The sequence below is a fragment of the Bombina bombina genome, chromosome 10 (assembly GCF_027579735.1).
Source record: "Bombina bombina isolate aBomBom1 chromosome 10, aBomBom1.pri, whole genome shotgun sequence".
NCBI classification, from domain to species: Eukaryota; Metazoa; Chordata; class Amphibia; order Anura; family Bombinatoridae; genus Bombina; species Bombina bombina.
Genome location: NC_069508.1, coordinates 161,822,215 through 161,839,799, shown reverse-complemented (window position 1 = coordinate 161,839,799; position 17,585 = coordinate 161,822,215). Strand labels below are relative to the sequence as shown.

The window sequence follows — 17,585 nt, the reverse complement described above, 5'->3', positions numbered from 1 at the left end:
TTCTGTGCCATGTGTAACTGGAATGTTTTCTGTGCCATGTGTAACTGGAATGTTTTCTGTGCCATATGTAACTGGCATGTTTTCTGTGCCATGTGTGACTGGCATGTTTTCTGTGCCATGTGTCACTGACATGTTTTCTGTGCCATGTGTGACTGGCATGATTTCTGTGCCATATGTGACTGGCATGTTTTCTGTGCCATATGTGACTGGCATGTTTTCTGTGCCATGTGTGATTGGCATGTTTTCTGTGCCATGTGTGACTGGCATGATTTCTGTGCCATGTGTGACTGGAATGTTTTCTGTGCCATATGTAACTGGCATGTTTTCTGTGCCATGTGTAACTGGAATGTTTTCTGTGCCATGTGTAACTGGCATGTTTTCTGTGCCATGTGTGACTGGCATGTTTTCTGTGCCATGTGTGACTGGCATGTTTTCTGTGCCATGTGTCACTGACATGTTTTCTGTGCCATGTGTGACTGGCATGATTTCTGTGCCATATGTGACTGGCATGTTTTCTGTGCCATGTGTAACTGGAATGTTTTCTGTGCCATATGTAACTGGCATGTTTTCTGTGCCATGTGTCACTGACATGTTTTCTGTGCCATATGTAACTGGCATGTTTTCTGTGCCATATGTGACTGGCATGTTTTCTGTGCCATGTGTGATTAGCATGTTTTCTGTGGCATGTGTAACTGGCATGTTTTCTGTGGCATGTGTAACTGGCATGTTTTCTGTGGCATGTGTAACTGGAATGTTTTCTGTGGCATGTGTAACTGGCATGTTTTCTGTGCCATGTGTGATTGGCATGTTTTCTGTGCCATGTGTAACTGGAATGTTTTCTGTGCCATATGTAACTGGAATGTTTTCTGTGCCATATGTAACTGGAATGTTTTCTGTGCCATGTGTAACTGGCATTATTTCTGTGCCATGTGTAACTGGCATTATTTCTGTGCCATGTGTAACTGGCATGTTTTCTGTGCCATGTGTAACTGGAATGTTTTCTGTGCCATGTGTAACTGGAATGTTTTCTGTGCCATGTGTGACTGGCATGTTTTCTGTGCCATGTGTCACTGACATGTTTTCTGTGCCATGTGTGACTGGCATGATTTCTGTGCCATATGTGACTGGCATGTTTTCTGTGCCATATGTGACTGGCATGTTTTCTGTGCCATGTGTGATTGGCATGTTTTCTGTGCCATGTGTGACTGGCATGATTTCTGTGCCATGTGTGACTGGAATGTTTTCTGTGCCATATGTAACTGGCATGTTTTCTGTGCCATGTGTAACTGGAATGTTTTCTGTGCCATGTGTAACTGGCATGTTTTCTGTGCCATGTGTGACTGGCATGTTTTCTGTGCCATGTGTGACTGGCATGTTTTCTGTGCCATGTGTCACTGACATGTTTTCTGTGCCATGTGTGACTGGCATGATTTCTGTGCCATATGTGACTGGCATGTTTTCTGTGCCATGTGTAACTGGAATGTTTTCTGTGCCATATGTAACTGGCATGTTTTCTGTGCCATGTGTCACTGACATGTTTTCTGTGCCATATGTAACTGGCATGTTTTCTGTGCCATGTGTGACTGGCATGATTTCTGTGCCATATGTGACTGGCATGATTTCTGTGCCATATGTGACTGGCATGTTTTCTGTGCCATATGTAACTGGCATGTTTTCTGTGCCATATGTGACTGGCATGTTTTATGTGCCATGTGTGATTGGCATGTTTTATGTGCCATGTGTGACTGGCATGTTTTATGTGCCATGTGTGATTGGCATGTTTTATGTGCCATATGTAACTGGCATGTTTTCTGTGCCATGTGTGACTGGCATGATTTCTGTGCCATATGTGACTGGCATGATTTCTGTGCCATATGTGACTGGCATGTTTTCTGTGCCATATGTAACTGGCATGTTTTCTGTGCCATATGTGACTGGCATGTTTTATGTGCCATGTGTGATTGGCATGTTTTATGTGCCATGTGTGATTGGCATGTTTTCTGTGCCATATGTAACTGGAATGTTTTCTGTACCATGTGTAACTGGCATTATTTCTGTGCCATGTGTGATTGGCATGTTTTCTGTGCCATGTGTAACTGGCATGATTTCTGTGCCATGTGTAACTGGCATTTTTTTTCTCCCACTCTCTATATTATATTCCAGTTCTCTTTACTAGTTCAGTACTGAATTTCCTTTCTGCAGATGACCAACAGGTGGCGATCACTGAGCAGTTTTCTCATTAAGGCTCCTACTCCACTTGTTCTATGAACTTGCCCCCCTCCCCAGTGCAGTGAGCCTGACCCACAAGTACACACATATCCCACAACACTTGTCTAACTTTCCTCCTCCCACTTCCAGGCTGACTGACAATTTCCCCAAACCCCTGACATCTGCCAAAAAAGGCAGGATATTTCTCTCTCCCACATCTGGGCTGGATCCTGTTTACTGAGAGAGAGAGAGAGAGAGAGAGGCAGAAAACTGGGGGTACCTAGCATGACATGAAGTGGTGTTGAGTTAGCCCTATTTACCTGGAACAGTGTCTTTGTACCAGCAAGGTGAGGAGGCATGGGGGGGAAGCAGCACTATAGGGGGGTGTTATTATAAACAAGTATGGACTGGGAGCTCACATCATGAAATGCACAGAGTGTATAGGGGTAGGGGTATTATAGTTTATTATTGTATGTTATGTGTATTACAGTCTATTATAGTGTATTATAGTGTGCTATGTGTATTATAGTGTGCTATGTGTATTATACTGTGCTATGTGTATTATAGTGTGCTATGTGTATTATAGTGTGCTATGTGTATTATAGTGTGCTATGTGTATTATAGTGTATTATAGTGTGCTATGTGTATTATAGTGTGCTATGTGTATTATACTGTGCTATGTGTATTACAGTGTGCTATGTGTATTATAGTGTGCTATGTGTATTATAGTGTATTATAGTGTGCTATGTGTATTATTGTGTGCTATGTGTATTATAGTGTATTATAGTGTGCTATGTGTATTATTGTGTGCTATGTGTATTATACTGTGCTATGTGTATTATAGTGTGCTATGTGTATTATAGTGTGCTATGTGTATTATAGTGTGCTATGTGTATTATAGTGTGCTATGTGTATTATTGTGTGCTATGTGTATTATAGTGTGCTATGTGTATTATAGTGTATTATAGTGTGCTATGTGTATTATTGTGTGCTATGTGTATTATAGTGTATTATAGTGTGCTATGTGTATTATTGTGTGCTATGTGTATTATACTGTGCTATGTGTATTATAGTGTGCTATGTGTATTATAGTGTGCTATGTGTATTATAGTGTGCTATGTGTATTATAGTGTGCTATGTGTATTATAGTGTGCTATGTGTATTATAGTGTGCTATGTGTATTATAGTGAATTATAGTGTGCTATGTGTATTATAGTGTATTATAGTGTGCTATGTGTATTATAGTGTATTATAGTGTGCTATGTGTATTATAGTGTGCTATGTGTATTATAGTGTGCTATGTGTATTATAATGTGCTATATATATTATAGTGTGCTATGTGTATTATAGTGTATTATAGTGTGCTATGTGTATTATAGTGTATTATAGTGTGCTATGTGTATTATAGTGTGCTATGTGTATTATAGTGTATTATAGTGTGCTATGTGTATTATAGTGTGCTATGTGTATTATACTGTGCTATGTGTATTATTGTGTGCTATGTGTATTATAGTGTATTATAGTGTGCTATGTGTATTATAGTGTGCTATGTGTATTATTGTGTGCTATGTGTATTATAGTGTATTATAGTGTGCTATGTGTATTATAGTGTATTATAGTGTGCTATGTGTATTATAGTGTGCTATGTGTATTATAGTGTATTATAGTGTGCTATGTGTATTATTGTGTGCTATGTGTATTATAGTGTATTATAGTGTGCTATGTGTATTATTGTGTGCTATGTGTATTATAGTGTATTATAATGTGCTATATATATTATAGTGTGCTATGTGTATTATAGTGTATTATAGTGTGCTATGTGTATTATAGTGTGCTATGTGTATTATTGTGTGCTATGTGTATTATAGTGTATTATAGTGTGCTATGTGTATTATAGTGTATTATAGTGTGCTATGTGTATTATAGTGTGCTATGTGTATTATAGTGTATTATAGTGTGCTATGTGTATTATTGTGTGCTATGTGTATTATAGTGTATTATAGTGTGCTATGTGTATTATTGTGTGCTATGTGTATTATAGTGTATTATAGTGTGCTATGTGTATTATTGTGTGCTATGTGTATTATAGTGTATTATAGTGTGCTATGTGTATTATAGTGTATTATAGTGTGCTATGTGTATTATAGTGTGCTATGTGTATTATAGTGTGCTATGTGACTGTATTATAGTGTGCTATGTGTATTATAGTGTATTATAGTGTGCTATGTGTATTATAGTGTATTATAGTGTGCTATGTGACTGTATTATAGTGTGCTATGTGTATTATAGTGTATTATAGTGTGCTATGTGTATTATAGTGTATTATAGTGTGCTATGTGTATTATAATGTGCTATATATATTATAGTGTGCTATGTGTATTATAGTGTATTATAGTGTGCTATGTGTATTATAGTGTGCTATGTGTATTATAGTGTGCTATATATATTATAGTGTATTATAGTGTGCTATATATATTATAGTGTATTATAGTGTGCTATATATATTATAGTGTGCTATGTGTATTATAGTGTATTATAGTGTGCTATGTGTATTATAGTGTGCTATGTGTATTATAGTGTGCTATGTGTATTATAGTGTATTATAGTGTGCTATGTGTATTATAGTGTGCTATGTGTATTATAGTGTGCTATGTGTATTATAGTGTATTATAGTGTGCTATGTGTATTATAATGTGCTATATATATTATAGTGTGCTATGTGTATTATAGTGTATTATAGTGTGCTATGTATATTATAGTGTGCTATGTGTATTATACTGTGCTATGTGTATTATAGTGTGCTATGTGACTGTATTATAGTGTGCTATGTGTATTATAGTGTATTATTGTGTGCTATGTGACTGTATTATAGTGTGCTATGTGTATTATAGTGTGCTATGTGTATTATAGTGTGCTATGTGTATTATAGTGTGCTATGTGACTGTATTATAGTGTGCTATGTGTATTATAGTGTATTATAGTGTGCTATGTGACTGTATTATAGTGTGCTATGTGTATTATAGTGTATTATAGTGTGCTATGTGTATTATAGTGTGCTATGTGACTGTATTATAGTGTGCTATGTGTATTATAGTGTATTATAGTGTGCTATGTGACTGTATTATAGTGTGCTATGTGTATTATAGTGTATTATAGTGTGCTATGTGTATTATAGTGTATTATAGTGTGCTATGTGACTGTATTATAGTGTGCTATGTGTATTATAGTGTGCTATGTGTATTATAGTGTATTATTGTGTGCTATGTGACTGTATTATAGTGTGCTATGTGTATTATAGTGTATTATAGTGTGCTATGTGACTGTATTATAGTGTGCTATGTGTATTATAGTGTATTATAGTGTGCTATGTGACTGTATTATAGTGTGCTATGTGTATTATAGTGTATTATAGTGTGCTATGTGTATTATAGTGTATTATTGTGTGCTATGTGACTGTATTATAGTGTGCTATGTGTATTATAGTGTATTATAGTGTGCTATGTGTATTATAGTGTATTATTGTGTGCTATGTGACTGTATTATAGTGTGCTATGTGTATTATAGTGTATTATAGTGTGCTATGTGTATTATAGTGTATTATTGTGTGCTATGTGACTGTATTATAGTGTGCTATGTGTATTATAGTGTATTATAGTGTGCTATGTGTATTATAGTGTGCTATATGTATTATAGTGTATTATTGTGTGCTATGTGACTGTATTATAGTGTGCTATGTGTATTATAGTGTATTATAGTGTGCTATATGTATTATAGTGTATTATTTTGTGAGCTATGTGACTGTATTATAGTGTGCTATGTGCATTATAGTGTATTATAGTGTGCTATGCATATTATAGTGTACTATATATATTATAGTGTATTATAGTGTGCTATGTGTATTATAGTGTGCTATATATATTATAGTGTATTATAGTGTGCTATGTGTATTATAGTGTGCTATATATATTATAGTGTATTATAGTGTGCTATATATATTATAGTGTATTATAGTGTGCTATATATATTATAGTGTATTATAGTGTGCTATATATATTATAGTGTGCTATATATATTATAGTGTATTATAGTGTGCTATATATATTATAGTGTATTATAGTGTGCTATATATATTATAGTGTATTATAGTGTGCTATATATATTATAGTGTATTATAGTGTGCTATATATATTATAGTGTATTATAGTGTGCTATGTGTATTATAGTGTGCTATATATTTTATAGTGTGCTGTGTGTATTATAGTGTGCTATATGTATTATAGTGTACAGTCCTGGCCAAAAGCTTTTAGAAATACACAAATATTAATTTTCACAAAGTTTGCTACCTCAGTTTTTATGATGGCAATTTGCATATACTCCAGAATGTTATGAAGAGTGTTTACATCAATTGCAATTAATTGCAAAATACCTCTTTGCCATGAAAATTAACTCAATCCCCCAAAAAACAGTTTCACTGCATTTCAGCCTTGCCACAATTGGACCAGCTGACATAAGGTCAGTGATTCTCTCGTTAACACAGAAGTCAATGTTGAAGAGGACAAGGCTGGAGACCACTCTGTCATGCTGATTGAGTTAGAATAACAGACTGGAAGCTTTAAAAAGAGGGTGGAGCTTGAAATCATTGTTCATCCTCTGTTAACTATGGTTACCTGCAAGGAAACACGTGCAGTCATCATTGCTTTGCACGAAAAAAGATTCACAGGCAAGGATATTGCTGCTACTAATATTGCACCTAAATCAACCATTTATCGGATCATCAAGAACTTCAAGGAGAGAGGTTCACTTGTTGTAAAGAAGGCTTCAGGGCGCCCAAGAAATATCCAGCAAGCGCTAGGACCCTCTCCTAAAGTTGATTCAGCTGCGGTATCGGGCACCACCAGTCCAGAACTTTCTCAGGAATGGAAGCCGGTAGGTGTGAGTGCATCTGCATGCACAGTGAGGCGAAGACTTTTGGAGGATGACCTGGTGTCAAGAAGAACAGCAAAGAAGCCACTTCTCTCCAGGAACAACATCAGGGACAAACTGATATTCAGCAAAAGGTACAGGGATTGGACTGCTGAGGACTGGGGTAAAGTCATTTTCTCTGATGAATTCCCTTACCGATTGTTTGGGGCATCGGGGAAAAAAACTTGTCCGGAGAATAAAAGGTGAGCCCTACCATCAGTCCTGTGTCATGTAAAGCATCCTGAGACCATTCATGTGTGGGGTTGCTTCTCAGCCAAGGGAGTGGGCTCACTCACAGTTTTGCCTAAGAACATAACCATGAATAAAGAAAGGTACAAAAACATCCTCCAAGAGAAACTTCTACCAACGTTCCAAGAACAGTTTGGTGATGAGCAATGCCTTTTCCAGCATGATGGAGCACCCTGCCATAAAGCAAAAGTGAGAACCAAGTGGCTTGGGGAACAAAACATTGAAATTTTGGGTCCATGACCAGGAAACTCCCCAGACCTTAATCCCATTGTGAAAATTAATATTTGTGTCATTCTCAAAACTTTTGGCCAGGACTGTATTATAGTGCATTATAGTGTATTGTAGTGTGCTATGTGTATTATAGCCCTTTATTTTGTAATAAAATATGCTAGACTGTATTTTGGGGCCATTTGCGGCACATTTATAAAATTAACCAGAGATCTGATCTCTGGTTCATTTTATAAGTGCCAATTGCTACAGCGAGCTTGTAATGGCTGATTAATTATCTTGCGTCCGCAAACTGGCAAATTCTACATCATTATACTGCATAGCATACCCATCAGTGTATAGATACTCACATCATTATACTGTGCAGCGTACTCATCAGTGTATAGATACTCACATTATTATACTGTGCAGCGTACTCATCTGTGTATAGATACTCACATCATTATACTGTGCAGCGTACTCATCAGTGTATAGATACTCACATTATTATACTGCACAGTATACTCATCAGTGTATAGATACTCACATTATTATACTGCACAGTGTACTCATCAGTGTATTGATACATCATTATACTGCACAGAATACTCATCAGTGTATAGATACTCACATTATTATACTGCACAGTATACTCATCAGTGTATAGATACTCACATTATTATACTGCACAGTCTACTCATCAGTGTATAGATACTCACATTATTATACTGCACAGCATACTCATCAGTATATAGATACTCACATCATTATACTGCACAGCATACTCATCAGTGTATAGATACTCACATCATTATACTGCACAGCATACTCATCAGTATATAGATACTCACATTATTATACTGTGCAGCGTACTCATCAGTGTATATATACTCACATTATTATACTGCAATGCATACTCCTCAGTGTATAGTTACATCATTATACTGTACAGCATACTAATCAGTGTATAGTTACATCATTATATAGTGCAGCATACTAATCAGTGTATAGATACTCACATAATTATTCTGTGCAGCATACTCCTCAGTGTATAGATACTCACATCATTATACTGTGCAGCATACTCATCAGTGTATAGATACTCACATTATTATACTGTGCAGCATACTAATCAGTGTATAGATACTCACATTATTATACTGTGCAGCATACTCATCAGTGTATAGATACTCACATCTTTATATAGTGCAGCATACTCATCAGTGTATAGATACATCATTATACAGTGCAGCATACTTATTAGTGTATAGATACATCATTATACTGCGCAGTATACTCATCAGTGTATAGATACTCACATAATTATACTGTGCAGCATACTCATCAGTGTATAGATACTCACACTATTATACTGTGCAGCATACTCATCAATGTATAGATACTCACATCATTATACTGCACAGCATACTCATCAGTGTTAGATACTCACATCATTATACTGCACAGCATACTCATCAGTGTTAGATACTCACATCATTATACTGCACAGCATACTCATCAGTGTATAGATACTCAGATCGTTATACTGTGTAACATACTTATCAGTGTATAGATACTCACATCATTATACTGTGCAGCATACTCATCAGTGTATAGATACTCACATCATTATACTGCACAGTATACTCTTCAGTGTATAGATACATCATTATACAGTGTAGCATACTCATCAGTGTATAGATACTCACATCATTATACTGTGCAGCATACTCATCAGTGTATAGATACTCACATCATTATACTGTGCAGCATACTCATCAGTGTATAGATACTCACATCATTATACTGTGTAACATACTTATCAGTGTATAGATACATCATTATACTGTGCAGCATACTCATCAGTGTATAGATACTCACATCATTATAATGCACAGTATACTCTTCAGTGTATAGATACTCACATCATTATACAGTGTAGCATACTCATCAGTGTATAGATACTCACATCGTTATACTGTGTAACATACTTATCAGTGTATAGATACTCACATCATTATACTGCACAGTATACTCTTCAGTGTATAGATACATCATTATACAGTGTAGCATACTCATCAGTGTATAGATACTCACATCATTATGCTGTACAGCATACTCATCAATGTATAGATACTCACATCATTATACTGTGCAGCATACTCATCAGTGTATAGATACTCACATCATTATACTGTGCAGCGTACTCATCAGTGTATAGATACTCACATCATTATACTGTGCAGCGTACTCATCAGTGTATAGATACTCACATCATTATACTGTGCAGCATACTCATCAATGTATAAATACTCACATCATTATATAGTGCGGCATACTCATCAGTGTATAGATACTCGCATCATTATACTGTGCAGCATACTCATCAGTATATAGATACTCACACTATTATACTGTGTACCATACTTAGCAATGTATAGATACTCACATAATTATACTGTGCAGCATTCTCAGCAGTGTATAGATACTCACACTATTATACTGTGTACCATACTTATCAGTGTATAGATACTCACATCATTATACTGTACAGCATACTCATCAATGTATAGATACTCACATCATTATACTGTGCAGCATTCTCATCAGTGTATAGATACCCACACTATTATACTGTGTACCATACTTATCAGTGTATAGATACTCACATCATTATACTGTACAGCATACTCATCAATGTATAGATACTCACATCATTATACTGCACAGCATACTCATCAGTGTATAGATACTCACATCGTTATACTGTGTAACATACTTATCAGTGTATAGATACTCACATCATTATACTGCACAGCATACTCATCAGTGTATAGATACTCACATCGTTATACTGTGTAACATACTTATCAGTGTATAGATACTCACATCATTATACTGCACAGCATACTCATCAGTGTATAGATACTCACATCGTTATACTGTGTAGCATACTCATCAGTGTATAGATACTCACATCATTATGCTGTACAGCATACTCATCAATGTATAGATACTCACATCATTATACTGTGCAGCATACTCATCAGTGTATAGATACTCACATCATTATATAGTGCAGCATACTCATAAGTGTATAGATACTCACATCATTATATAGTGCAGCATACTCATCAGTGTATAGATACTCACATCATTATACTGTGCAGCGTACTCATCAGTGTATAGATACTCACATCATTATACTGTACAGCATACTCATTAGTGTATAGATACTCACATCGTTATACTGTGTAACATACTTATCAGTGTATAGATACTCACATCATTATACTGTGCAGCATACTCATCAGTGTATAGATACTCACATCATTATACTGCACAGTATACTCTTCAGTGTATAGATACATCATTATACAGTGTAGCATACTCATCAGTGTATAGATACTCACATCATTATGCTGTACAGCATACTCATCAATGTATAGATACTCACATCATTATACTGTGCAGCATACTCATCAGTGTATAGATACTCACATCATTATAATGCACAGTATACTCTTCAGTGTATAGATACATCATTATACAGTGTAGCATACTCATCAGTGTATAGATACTCACATCATTATACTGTGTAACATACTTATCAGTGTATAGATACTCCCATCATTATACTGTGCAGCATACTCATCAGTGTATAGATACTCACATCATTATACTGTGCAGCATTCTCATCCGTGTATAGATACTCACATCATTATACTGCACAGTATACTCATCAGTGTTAGATACTCACATCATTATACTGCACAGCATACTCATCAGTGTATAGATACTCACATCGTTATACTGTGTAACATACTTATCAGTGTATAGATACATCATTATACTGTGCAGCATACTCATCAGTGTATAGATACTCACATCATTATAATGCACAGTATACTCTTCAGTGTATAGATACATCATTATACAGTGTAGCATACTCATCAGTGTATAGATACTCACATCGTTATACTGTGTAACATACTTATCAGTGTATAGATACTCACATCATTATGCTGTACAGCATACTCATCAATGTATAGATACTCACATCATTATACTGTGCAGCATACTCATCAGTGTATAGATACTCACATCATTATATAGTGCAGCATACTCATCAGTGTATAGATACTCACATCATTATACTGTGCAGCGTACTCATCAGTGTATAGATACTCACATCATTATACTGTGCAGCATACTCATCAATGTATAAATACTCACATCATTATATAGTGCGGCATACTCATCAGTGTATAGATACTCGCATCATTATACTGTGCAGCATACTCATCAGTATATAGATACTCACACTATTATACTGTGTACCATACTTAGCAATGTATAGATACTCACATAATTATACTGTGCAGCATTCTCAGCAGTGTATAGATACTCACACTATTATACTGTGTACCATACTTATCAGTGTATAGATACTCACATCATTATACTGTACAGCATACTCAGCAATGTATAGATACTCACATCATTATACTGTGCAGCATTCTCATCAGTGTATAGATACCCACACTATTATACTGTGTACCATACTTATCAGTGTATAGATACTCACATCATTATACTGTACAGCATACTCATCAATGTATAGATACTCACATCATTATACTGCACAGCATACTCATCAGTGTATAGATACTCACATCGTTATACTGTGTAACATACTTATCAGTGTATAGATACTCACATCATTATACTGTGCAGCATACTCATCAGTGTATAGATACTCACATCATTATACTGCACAGCATACTCATCAGTGTATAGATACTCACATCGTTATACTGTGTAGCATACTCATCAGTGTATAGATACTCACATCATTATGCTGTACAGCATACTCATCAATGTATAGATACTCACATCATTATACTGTGCAGCATACTCATCAGTGTATAGATACTCACATCATTATATAGTGCAGCATACTCATAAGTGTATAGATACTCACATCATTATATAGTGCAGCATACTCATCAGTGTATAGATACTCACATCATTATACTGTGCAGCGTACTCATCAGTGTATAGATACTCACATCATTATACTGTACAGCATACTCATTAGTGTATAGATACTCACATCGTTATACTGTGTAACATACTTATCAGTGTATAGATACTCACATCATTATACTGTGCAGCATACTCATCAGTGTATAGATACTCACATCATTATACTGCACAGTATACTCTTCAGTGTATAGATACATCATTATACAGTGAAGCATACTCATCAGTGTATAGATACTCACATCATTATGCTGTACAGCATACTCATCAATGTATAGATACTCACATCATTATACTGTGCAGCATACTCATCAGTGTATAGATACTCACATCATTATAATGCACAGTATACTCTTCAGTGTATAGATACATCATTATACAGTGTAGCATACTCATCAGTGTATAGATACTCACATCATTATACTGTGTAACATACTTATCAGTGTATAGATACTCACATCATTATACTGTGCAGCATACTCATCAGTGTATAGATACTCACATCATTATAATGCACAGTATACTCTTCAGTGTATAGATACATCATTATACAGAGTAGCATACTCATCAGTGTATAGATACTCACATCATTATACTGCACAGCATACTCATCAGTGTATAGATACTCACATCGTTATACTGTGTAGCATACTCATCAGTGTATAGATACTCACATCATTATGCTGTACAGCATACTCATCAATGTATAGATACTCACATCATTATACTGTGCAGCATACTCATCAGTGTATAGATACTCACATCATTATACTGTGCAGCGTACTCATCAGTGTATAGATACTCACATCATTATACTGTGCAGCGTACTCATCAGTGTATAGATACATCATTATACTGTGCAGCATACTCATCAATGTATAAATACTCACATCATTATATAGTGCGGCATACTCATCAGTGTATAGATACTCACATCATTATATAGTGCAGCGTACTCATTAGTGTATAGATACTCACATCATTATACTGTGCAGCGTACTCATCAGTGTATAGATACTCACATCATTATACTGTGCAGCGTACTCATCAGTGTATAGATACTCACATCATTATATAGTGCAACGTACTCATCAGTGTATAGATACTTACATAATTATATAGTGCAGCGTACTCATCAGTGTATCGATACTCACATAATTATATAGTGCAGCGTACTCATCAGTGTATAGATACTCATATCATTATACTGTGCAGCATACTCATCAGTGTATAGATAGTCACATAATTATATAGTGCAGCGTACTCATCAGTGTATAGATACTCACATCATTATACTGTGCAGCGTATTCATCAGTGTATAGATACTCACATCATTATACTGTGCAGCGTACTCATCAGTGTATAGATACTCACATAATTATATAGTGCAGCGTACTCATCGGTGTATAGATACTCACATCATTATACTGTGCAGCGTACTCATCAGTGTATAGATACTCACATCATTATACTGTGCAGCGTACTCATCAGTGTATAGATACTCACATCATTATACTGTGCAGCGTACTCATCAGTGTATAGATACTCACATCATTATATAGTGCAGCGTACTCATCAGTGTATAGATACTTACATAATTATATAGTGCAGCGTACTCATCAGTGTATCGATACTCACATAATTATATAGTGCAGCGTACTCATCAGTGTATAGATAGTCATATCATTATACTGTGCAGCATACTCATCAGTGTATAGATAGTCACATAATTATATAGTGCAGCGTACTCATCAGTGTATAGATACTCACATCATTATACTGTGCAGCGTATTCATCAGTGTATAGATACTCACATCATTATACTGTGCAGCGTACTCATCAGTGTATAGATACTCACATCATTATACTGTGCAGCGTACTCGTCAGTGTATAGATACTCACATCATTATACTGTGCAGCGTACTCATCAGAGTATAGATACTCACATAATTATATAGTGCAGCGTACTCATCAGTGTATAGATACTCACATCATTATACTGTGCAGCGTACTCATCAGAGTATAGATACTCACATAATTATATAGTGCAGCGTACTCATAAGTGTATAGATGCTCACAGCATATACTGTGCAGCGTACTCATCAGTGTATAGATACTCACATCATTATACTGTGCAGCGTACTCATCAGTGTATAGATACTCAAATCATTATACTGTGCAGCGTACTTATCAGTGTATAGATACTCACATCATTATATAGTGCAGCGTAATCATCAGTGTATAGATACTCACATCATTATATAGTGCAGTATACTCTTCAGTGTATAGATACTCACATCGTTATACTGTGTAACATACTTATCAGTGTATAGATACTCACATCATTATACTGCACAGCATACTCATCAGTGTATAGATACTCACATCGTTATACTGTGTAACATACTTATCAGTGTATAGATACTCACATCATTATACTGCACAGCATACTCATCAGTGTATAGATACTCACATCGTTATACTGTGTAGCATACTCATCAGTGTATAGATACTCACATCATTATGCTGTACAGCATACTCATCAATGTATAGATACTCACATCATTATACTGTGCAGCATACTCATCAGTGTATAGATACTCACATCATTATATAGTGCAGCATACTCATAAGTGTATAGATACTCACATCATTATATAGTGCAGCATACTCATCAGTGTATAGATACTCACATCATTATACTGTGCAGCGTACTCATCAGTGTATAGATACTCACATCATTATACTGTACAGCATACTCATTAGTGTATAGATACTCACATCGTTATACTGTGTAACATACTTATCAGTGTATAGATACTCACATCATTATACTGTGCAGCATACTCATCAGTGTATAGATACTCACATCATTATACTGCACAGTATACTCTTCAGTGTATAGATACATCATTATACAGTGTAGCATACTCATCAGTGTATAGATACTCACATCATTATGCTGTACAGCATACTCATCAATGTATAGATACTCACATCATTATACTGTGCAGCATACTCATCAGTGTATAGATACTCACATCATTATAATGCACAGTATACTCTTCAGTGTATAGATACATCATTATACAGTGTAGCATACTCATCAGTGTATAGATACTCACATCATTATACTGTGTAACATACTTATCAGTGTATAGATACTCCCATCATTATACTGTGCAGCATACTCATCAGTGTATAGATACTCACATCATTATACTGTGCAGCATACTCATCAGTGTATAGATACTCACATCATTATACTGCACAGTATACTCATCAGTGTTAGATACTCACATCATTATACTGCACAGCATACTCATCAGTGTATAGATACTCACATCGTTATACTGTGTAACATACTTATCAGTGTATAGATACATCATTATACTGTGCAGCATACTCATCAGTGTATAGATACTCACATCATTATAATGCACAGTATACTCTTCAGTGTATAGATACATCATTATACAGTGTAGCATACTCATCAGTGTATAGATACTCACATCATTATACTGTACAGCATACTCATCAGTGTATAGATACTCACATCATTATACTGCACAGTATACTCTTCAGTGTATAGATACATCATTATACAGTGTAGCATACTCATCAGTGTATAGATACTCACATCATTATGCTGTACAGCATACTCATCAATGTATAGATACTCACATCATTATACTGTGCAGCATACTCATCAGTGTATAGATACTCACATCATTATACTGTGCAGCATACTCATCAGTGTATAGATACTCACATCGTTATACTGTGTAACATACTTATCAGTGTATAGATACATCATTATACTGTGCAGCATACTCATCAGTGTATAGATACTCACATCATTATAATGCACAGTATACTCTTCAGTGTATAGATACTCACATCATTATACAGTGTAGCATACTCATCAGTGTATAGATACTCACATCGTTATACTGTGTAACATACTTATCAGTGTATAGATACTCACATCATTATGCTGTACAGCATACTCATCAATGTATAGATACTCACATCATTATACTGTGCAGTATACTCTTCAGTGTATAGATACATCATTATACAGTGTAGCATACTCATCAGTGTATAGATACTCACATCATTATGCTGTACAGCATACTCATCAATGTATAGATACTCACATCATTATACTGTGCAGCATACTCATCAGTGTATAGATACTCACATCATTATACTGTGCAGCGTACTCATCAGTGTATAGATACTCACATCATTATACTGTGCAGCGTACTCATCAGTGTATAGATACTCACATCATTATACTGTGCAGCATACTCATCAATGTATAAATACTCACATCATTATATAGTGCGGCATACTCATCAGTGTATAGATACTCGCATCATTATACTGTGCAGCATACTCATCAGTATATAGATACTCACACTATTATACTGTGTACCATACTTAGCAATGTATAGATACTCACATAATTATACTGTGCAGCATTCTCAGCAGTGTATAGATACTCACACTATTATACTGTGTACCATACTTATCAGTGTATAGATACTCACATCATTATACTGTACAGCATACTCATCAATGTATAGATACTCACATCATTATACTGTGCAGCATTCTCATCAGTGTATAGATACTGTTACGGTTACCCTTAGTCTCGCTGAGAGATGGACCGCTTAGTAGCCTGGATTCCTATTGCTGAAGAGGGGAGAAACTGCTTTCCATAGTATTCTATATGAGTCTCGCAAATGTAGAATAATCCCCCTTAGCTGTAGTACAGCTAGGATACCCTTCTGCCCACAAAAACGAGTCAACGCTGCGATTGAGGGACAACCAAGAACTGAGGACTGGGATGCCCAGCCTGCTTTTTATTTAGGTTACATGCACACAGGGCACTCCCAGGGGGGGAA

General features: G+C 35.6%; 1 protein-coding gene across 1 annotated transcript in view; it reads left to right on the top strand.

The window, feature by feature from the left end:
- Positions 1 to 2,407: 2,407 nt before the first annotated feature.
- PODN (podocan) overlaps positions 2,408 to 17,585 on the top strand; it is a 173,025-nt gene continuing 157,847 nt past the window's right edge. Inside the window, exon 1 of the mRNA XM_053693459.1 lies at positions 2,408 to 2,555. The gene's annotated coding sequence lies outside the window, so the exon portion shown is untranslated. The remainder of the gene's footprint in view (positions 2,556 to 17,585) is intronic.